General features: G+C 40.3%; 1 pseudogene; it reads right to left on the bottom strand.

The window, feature by feature from the left end:
* Positions 1 to 4403: 4403 nt before the first annotated feature.
* Positions 4404 to 8886, bottom strand: part of LOC103903176 — a 21607-nt pseudogene continuing 17124 nt past the window's right edge.

Genomic DNA, 8886 nt, shown 5'->3' with positions numbered 1-8886 from the left:
TGCGCCCCCTCCACGGCGTGTATGAGCACCTACTGCTCAAACACACGCACATGGGGTAACACCAACACGTGCCCTTCCAGGGCATCCCTCAGCACTTCCTCCTCCATTCCCCTCTCCATGACTGCTACAGAGGCAGAGTTGAGCCAGAGAGACAAAAAAAAAAAAAAAAAAAATAAAAAAAATGGGGGGGGGGGGGGAGGGGACACGACAAAAAAACCCACAAAACCACAGAATTTTATCAAGAAAAAGAAAACCATGAGGTATCACCTTTCTCCTACAAAAGCAAATTACTTCAACTACAACCACATCTAGCACCTCCACCCTAAACCAGATTCCCAAAGTGATTCATCATAATCAACAGAAGAAACTGAGTTGCAACAGCAAAGAAAAGTGCCATACAAAAAGAGAGATCTCTAGACTCCACTAATATATTTTCGTGCCCACGCTAATCCTGGAAACACCCATAATCCTCTACTAAAGAGGAAATCAAGGGGGGCAGGGGGGGAAGGATATCTGCAAAATAAATACAGAAGGGGTCAGACAGACCCAGACCCATCACGTCAGAGTCAGCATGCTGTCAAGAACAGGGTCACACAGACTAGGCTCAGTTTCCCTGACTGGACACGGGGCATGCTACCGTATTTGAACTTGTTGCACGTGTATGCTGTAAGGCTCTTGTGCTCTGAGGATGTCACAGAACCCTCTTTCCTTAGCTCTCTGGCACACGGTCAGGACAGTCTGGCTGCTATTCCCTTTATGGAAATGAGATTTTTTTTTTATAGCTCAGCTATCCCAAATCCCCAGTGTTAATCTTGCTAATCCTCCCTAAACTGAACATTGCTCTTTTTTTACTATTTTAGCACCTAAAGAGGTTCTCATTCCTTATAACCAAAGGATAAAACATTTGCAATAAATGTTTCTGCAATCAGTGTTTTCTGAGCAAATATAATCTAAATCAGGAGATTGCTTAAAGATGCCAGAAAGATGGAAAGCAAGCTGTCACTCTACTGAAACGCATAGCATGTTTCTTCCCAATAGTTTCTTCTAACGCTCCAAACAGTCGGTCCTATTGCCTTATGCTGCCTTACAGCCACCCCTAGACATAGTTTGCTAAAAGACACAATAGTGATCAAGAGACACAGCTGAAACAGACACATGACAAATGTCTTCTAATTACCTTGAAAACAATCTAAAGAAAAAAACAAAAAGCCTTAAAGCAAATAAAAATTTTTTACATTACAAGAACTGGTCAGATGTGAATCAAGGGGGCTTTACTAATATCATTGCCATTTGGACACCCTACGCTACAACTTCTACCAGAGAGTTTCTCATTGTAACTTGTCTTGCAAAACTTCTGGTCCCACCCACCATTGGCAAAACGTTAATGGGAGGGAAGTTCCTCTTGTGGAAGCACTGGCAGGGTGTGGTAACTGCATGACATCTGTAGATGAGACACGGCCTGGGAAATAATAGCACGAGCTGCACAGATGCATTTGGAAAGACTGGGCAACACAATGCATGTGTATCGACACAGGTTATGAAGTCACACTTGTGTTCCCTTATAAGCGATCCTCGTTTGTTCTTCTCTTACTGTTTAGTAGGTTACTGTTCACAGAGGCAAATGCTACCTCAGACAACTGCTGGGACTGTATGATGAATATGCAGTCACCTGTTAGCTAAACTAAGGGAAGCCTCTTGGCCAGCTGTTCAGACAGAGCTCCCGGTGACCTTAGGAACACCCATGACTTCCCTTTAATCAAATGGAGAAACACCCTTCCATGCTACCATCCATTTCACAATGTCCAAGTGATGCATTGCTCATGTTTTCCAGCCATCATCCACAAAAACACTATGCTGTAGCTATAATTGTCCTCAGACACACCACCTGACAAGTGCATGTCAGTCAGCAAACTCCACCTGGACAGTCACAAGAGGAAACTGCTCCCCTGAAGTCCTTGGTGTCTACTGACCCCTGGCCACAGTCAGAAGAAAGTTTCCAGATTACCTTTATTAATTACATGACAGCTCCTCAGATGAACTAATGAGCTACTTCTGAGGAGGAGCAACCACCTGTTGCCATGAGACAGATCACTGAACATAAAATCACTCCTTACACAGCTGTAACACACGTGCATATGCTCGCTTGCTATCTCTGCCATCACTTTGAGACAGAGAACCTATCTGAACCGTCAGCCGTAGTCAGCTTGAAGCGAGCACTCACACTTTTATGCAACACACTGACACATATAGAGAAGATTTAATTTATTAGTAATAATGCTGACCTAAGAAGGAGTCAGCAATGATGCAACAGAAGTTGTTTTAACACTTAACCAACCAGCTTGGAGATTCAAAAGCTTACAATCAGGGCAGAGCTACCACTAAATGAGGGTATAGAAATTCCTCTCTCTAAAGAAGAGCCCATAAACATTACTTAAGAACAGCTATTACTGACCCTAGACTTGCAATGCTACTGTAACATCATTCCACAATCAAACCAACCACTTCAAAAAACTGTTTTCTGGTGACATATAAAAACCATGATGTCGCCTGCATTCATTACTTCTTGCAACAATATTACGATGACAAAAGTAGGACATAAGACAAATTCTATTTCTATTTCTGCCACAGTGTGAGGGTGAAACCTTGGCCATGCAAAATGACCAAAAGTTTGTTTCCCTTGGACTGTAGTATTTACGCACTGGTTTGCATCCTATATTTCTAGTCTATCCCTAAAATTGTGACATTCTCACAGAAGTTAAACAAGCATGAAGCATTATCATCACTGTACTATAAGCATACTCTGTTCTATACTGTGTGTATGTAATGGCTGTATGAATCAGAAAATTGGGATTAACTTAGCGTACGTATCTCTGCATAGCACAGCATGATGAACAGGCTGTCTTCAGGCTTGAAGTGTGCCACTTTTGTGACTCCCCTCCCCAGTAGCAATATGCTTAAAACAGACGTCCAATTCTGACACTTCAGAGAACATAGAACAAAATATCATGATTACGTCTTTGGCTCTCGTGGTGCAAAAGTCAATCATTAAACACCTTTGTTTCTCATACAGTGATCCTGTGACTAGTTTTCTACTTTCCTCTAATCTAGCAAAAGAGACTACCTCTATCATACCATATATTTTAGATCTGTGGGCTCAAAAAAAGGAAAGAAAAAAAGAAAAGCAACAAATTTCATTGCCCATTTTGTTTCATTAGCATATGCTTCAGGCACTGTTCATGCAGTCTTGCCTCTGGAATTAGCCATTAGTAAGTTCATGCCAGCTAAAAACTTTTAAGATTATTCTTGCTGAATGATCCCACAACTACTGCTTGGCTAGAACAGTCTATGTATTGATTTCATAGCAGTAAAATGTGAAATTTAGTGTTTAAAATTAACGTATCTTTCATGTTGTTATGACTGATATTGCAGCATGCTGTATTTGCTTGCAAATCTTTCAGCATCAGTAGTAATTGGATCACATATGTCATACCCAGAAGAGCAAATCAGACATGAACACAAGACTCTTGAAAGATGATTTCCTAAACTGCACGCCCACCCTTCCATCAACCTTTGCTATCATCATTTAAATTGGAACTCTGAAGTTCATTTAACAATATACACTCAGTGCACTGAATTTTTGCTACTGGCTGGTCCTTAAAATGGCTGTCAATCATAGAGGCAACTATTTCATGCTCACGTTCCTCCACCAGGCACATCAAGACCTCAAAAATGCTATACAGATGTAGCACACATTTTTAATAGCAGAATGTTAATTTAAAAAAAAAAACCACAATTCAAAACTACAGTTAAAGAAAAGGGATCTTCTGTAGTCTGATTAATAAATCTGAGCAATATTTAATGGAGAAAAGCAGAAGAAAATAAGATTTAACACTGACTGTTTTAATTCATTCGTAGTCTTTTTTTAAGGAAACATACTGGAACAATACAACTGAGACTGTATTCTGTGTAGATATGCAAAATACCTGTCTGCCATGTAATGCCTGTACTACATACAATGCTCTACTGTGGCTGCTCCTTTCACAAGGTCCTTCTAACTCATATATGTGGTGCCATTCTAATGAACTGCAATTTGGTTTGGAGGGTGGGGAAAGACTAAGTTCCTGAATTAGGAGTTTTATTCAAAGGAATACTTTGAACTATAATTACAGCTAGAAGTATTCATGTCACCAGTGCACCTAAACATGGAAGTTAATGCTGCAGAATTACACACATGCTCATTCCAGAGTAGTATGCCATTGCACAGCCACCTCCTCAGGGGTCAGACCCTGCCCACAGGACTTTCTGCAAGTGCTTGGAAGACAGAGAGCCCCAAGATTTCCACCAGCTCCCTTTAGCGATAATCAGGCTATGACCAAACAGGCTCTGTCGTGCCCGCTCATGGGCTACCAGCTCCAGTGACCTCTGGCTCTCAAGTCTTCTACAGCAGCTCATGAAATACCATCTTCAAGTGACAGATGCCACCTGCCTTCTGCATAAGACCATAATGCTCAGTAACAGCTACTGATGGCACAGCACTCAGGCACGAAGTGCTCTGCAATAATAGGAACTGAACTAAGGCATCGTACCACTGAGTCAAATCCTGAAGGCTTCAGTAGGACTGGATTTGGTTCAGGTGCTAGTTCCAAAGGAGAGCTCTTCCAGGAAGAGCACTACTATACGGTAAGTTAAAAAGGAAGTAAACCAACTTTCTTCTTTTACAGATCTTCAAAGCAGACAAGTAGTCCCGCTTTTTGCTCTCCACAAACACAAAGACAAAGGAAACAAACAAAAATACTAGAAGTTTCCTCTAAAGGTGAGGGGAAACAAAATAAATAAATGAAAAATCACAGCCCTTCCCTAGTATCTGAGCTGAGTCAGGTGACACTTTCACCCAAAAAGGCAGGCGCTGTCTTTGAGGAAACTGCAGCCACATCAACAGGAGCACTTGCCTGTCAGGCAAAACACCTTGGGGTTTTTTTGTGTTACTCTCCATCAACTCCCAAGATTTTGATCAATTACATTCTGCCCTAAGTTGAAGTCGTGGGGCTTACTAACTGAGCGCTACTCAGGGGCATACAAAAGGCTGAAGGAAAATCAAAATCTGTCCTGTGGAACCATTACAATTATAAAGCCATTACACAGTTCTTCATGTGCAGACTTTGTAAGTGGGTTGCTGATTAATCCAGCCCATGATTAATGTGCAATGAATATAAAAAGACTATCACAACAGCAATGAGTTTCCACGCCACCTCATAGCAAGTGTGTTTTATTTCAGATTACACACTAAGCAAGCAAGATACTCCTCTACCAACATGCCTGAGAACAGCAGGCAAGTACAACAGTACAGCACCACCACTCCTCTGCTACATACAGATAATGCTGAGAACTGCTGGTTACATGGTCCTCACAGTCACTTCTGCTACTGTGTTTGTGCTATGATTGGAAACTCCTGGCCTAACTGTTTACTTTTCAAGCATTAAATTAAGATTATACCTCTCTTGGAAGAGTTCAAGCAAAGCCAAGCTGCAGCTAAAGCTTGTTGAGGATTCATCCCAAACTCCAACATATTTAGTAGCACCTTTAAAAAGAATAAGCAAAGTTCTACAATGAGGTGGAGTGTATATAATGCAACAAATCTCACAAAACATTTTCTGACACTTCATAGGAAGACTGCTGTTTTGCACATAAGCTGCCTTTGTGGAAGTTATTTTAAATTCAACTTCAGAGGCCTGATTATTTTTCCTTGTAGAAGTTTAATGCAGACACCTTGATGCTAGCAAAGTCAAGGGCTTGTCAGTAACTGGGAACAGGCTGAAGAAGCAGAAGTTTGCTTGCATGTCCTATATTGTCCTATACTTGAGCCGCTATGTTCTAATGAAAACACATCTCTAGACTCTACAGGAAAGGCATGTGCTCATGTATGACACAACGAGAGTTGCAGAAGAAAAAGGATGTTCCTGCAGCCCTTAAGAACATCACAAAGGGAAGGAAACAGGAAGAGGATTACTGTAGTGAATAAAACAGATGTACAAAAAGCAGATTAAGCTTAATCCAACTCTTCACCATATCTGCTTTGGCTACATATTTTTTTAAACGGTTTGCAAGCCTGTGTTAGCTCTCATCTTCCATCAGCAGGGACTACCAATAGGCATACTAAACTAAAAAAAATATGTACGACATCTAAGGAAAGCACAAAAACAGTGACAGAAGCAGTTATAGACTCCATCTGGCAGTCTGAGGAAGGAACACAGTTCTTCAGATAGGCCTGGCTCATCATCCTCTCACTTACATTTTCTATTTATCACTAGCACATTCCACAGCAGTAACCAAACAGAATAAAAACATGCACAGATCACTACAAAGGCTTTTCCTCCTCAAATTTCCCTTTGGGAGAGCACAGCTCTTAGAGCTCTGGATGTAAAATTTGCTTTCACAAGTATTTTGCAACTTTTTTGTAGTATTTGCCAATTAGGAGATTTAGAGGCTCTTTTTTAACACCAGAAAATAAGTAAATACACCCACAAACACAGGTCAGTGGGCTAAGTGATAATACACAAAGATCAAGGTAGGAGGGCTTGGTGCAACTGCGGGTTTCTACATCCTGCCTGGAGAGTTAAAACACTCTCCAGAGCAAAACAACTGTGAAACCTTCCATCTGTCAGTACACTGCCAAAAAGCAAACGTTACCTGCACATGTCCTTGTGGTTGCGTGAATTGTCCCATCACTCTGAAGGAGCACAGAAGTTCCTCTCTGTCTGCAGCAGTCGCTAGGGTGGGATTGATAGTGCGATATGGATGTTTCCCCGGTGCAAGCCATTTTCAGTGGCTACTAGAGAGGGAAAGGTTACCTCCCCTACTCTGAAAAAGGATAAACATAATATACCTCATATAACCAAACTGATGAGATAGATTATATTTGACAATGTTGTTGAAAGAACAACCAATTTACCATAATCATGCATGACAGCCAGCAAGACTGATCTGATCAGCTAGTCTGTGATTATAACATCTGAGATGGTACACAGTGACCCTGACTGTACTAAGAAGTGGGCAGGATTGGCGGCAGCCTGTGAAACATTCACTGGAGGATGGCTCAGCATACACACCAGTAGATACGAATGGTTAAAAGGGGACTATCAAGGTAGACATGCCCATGACTAACTGTGGCCACTTGTATCTCTGAAGGATTCCGTTTTCAGCTGCATGTCTATGTTAAAATCAGGAGGAAAAAGAAATCCCAGAAAATGAAGTCACACTCACAGTATTTGTACAAAGCATCTAACTCTATAAAGCGACATGCAGAGCAAACACCTATATAAAATACAGATGTGGCCACCATAAAGTAACTGATGTTAAAACATCCAAACTTCACATCATATGCTGTCACTTTTGCCCTTGTAACAGTAACATACATGTTCAATTGAAGATGGAAGGGGAAAACAATGAAAAGCAAATGGCCCCACTGAGGGATTTCTGTAAATTTATATTGCCATTTTTACACCTGCAAAATATTTGGGAGTGGAGCAGCTGGCCTGTCTGCTCAGCACAGTGAGCATCAGGAATGCACCAGCCCTTCAATACATCTGCATGCTGCTGTTCTAAGCCTGCTACTTGCAGCCAGTTGCGGCATTACTGAAATGTGTATTCAGGAGTTTATTTCTCCCAGCTGCTGCCTGAGCTCAGACATACAGACAGAAAAATATCTCGTCAGTAAGTATGACAACTGCTACATGCACAAAACACGGCAGACCTATGCCAAGGAAACATTGTGCACACGAGAGTCTAGGTACCTCAACTTCAGTGCAGGAGTCAGGACACTACTTAAACTTTTTTTTTTTCTGATGAGGAAGCTACAATTCTAGCAATCAATAAATATAGAGGAATTCTTTACAGTTGTTACTTTAAGTTTTCCAATCTGGACAGCTATGCCTATCTTTTTTACCTGCCATAGGCTACAGTGTAAACACATTCATAGAATCTGGCTTGCAAGCCGCTCAATGAACTGCCTCAAATTTTCTTCATCATATAATAAACCATGACTTTCAGATGTGTAGCACCTGTAATTTCTTTGGATAAGTCACAAGTTAAATTTTTCACAGAGAATCAAAAGCTGACACTTTCTGTTCCTTCTCAAAGTTACACAACATAAATGATACAGTTGACATAATGCTATAATGAAATATCCTGCAACTGGATAGTAGGTATGCATGCAAACACCCTTGTGAATTGCTCTCCTATATGGTGTCTCCTACATAACATCAGTTACATTATATTTATTGAGTGGCGAAAGCCATTTCAAGTATTGAAAAAACCCCTAACATTTTTTTATCTATATAGTATTATATACATATAATACTATTTATATTATTTAACTCTACAAGTAGAGTTTAAAAGATTGCAGACCTGCTTCAAACAGTATTAAGTCTCCCAAATACAGATGTGCATATTTGTGATTAGTAAATATCAAAGTTTATATGTTACATATACATTTTCATTTAAACTGTGCAGAAATTCTTTGGGAAATAAGAACAACTACATGGTCCACAAGATATGTTAGCTTTTACAAGTATCAACAGGAATTAGCTAGCTAATAGACAAGTATAGAGAAATACATATTGCCATTTTCCTTTTGGCAGGAAGTAATTTTCTTTACAAAAAGACACAATTTCTTCACAGAATAAGACCAATTAACCCAGTTAAAAAAAATTACATTGATGCAAATAAAAATGCCTAAGCAGTACACTGCTAAGTAACATAAACTTTAATAGCATCTTATTGTGTATCATTAGTAACTCAGTCTTGATATTTCAGGATTCTGAATGAATAAATGTTGTCAAGGCAGAATTTGGATTCCGCCCCCCCCCCCCCACCACAAAAAATCTAAAA

The sequence above is a fragment of the Aptenodytes forsteri genome, unplaced genomic scaffold (genome assembly GCF_000699145.1).
Source record: "Aptenodytes forsteri isolate BGI_AS27 unplaced genomic scaffold, ASM69914v1 Scaffold278, whole genome shotgun sequence".
Taxonomy (NCBI): Eukaryota; Metazoa; Chordata; class Aves; order Sphenisciformes; family Spheniscidae; genus Aptenodytes; species Aptenodytes forsteri.
This window is presented reverse-complemented; position numbering and strand designations above follow the sequence as displayed.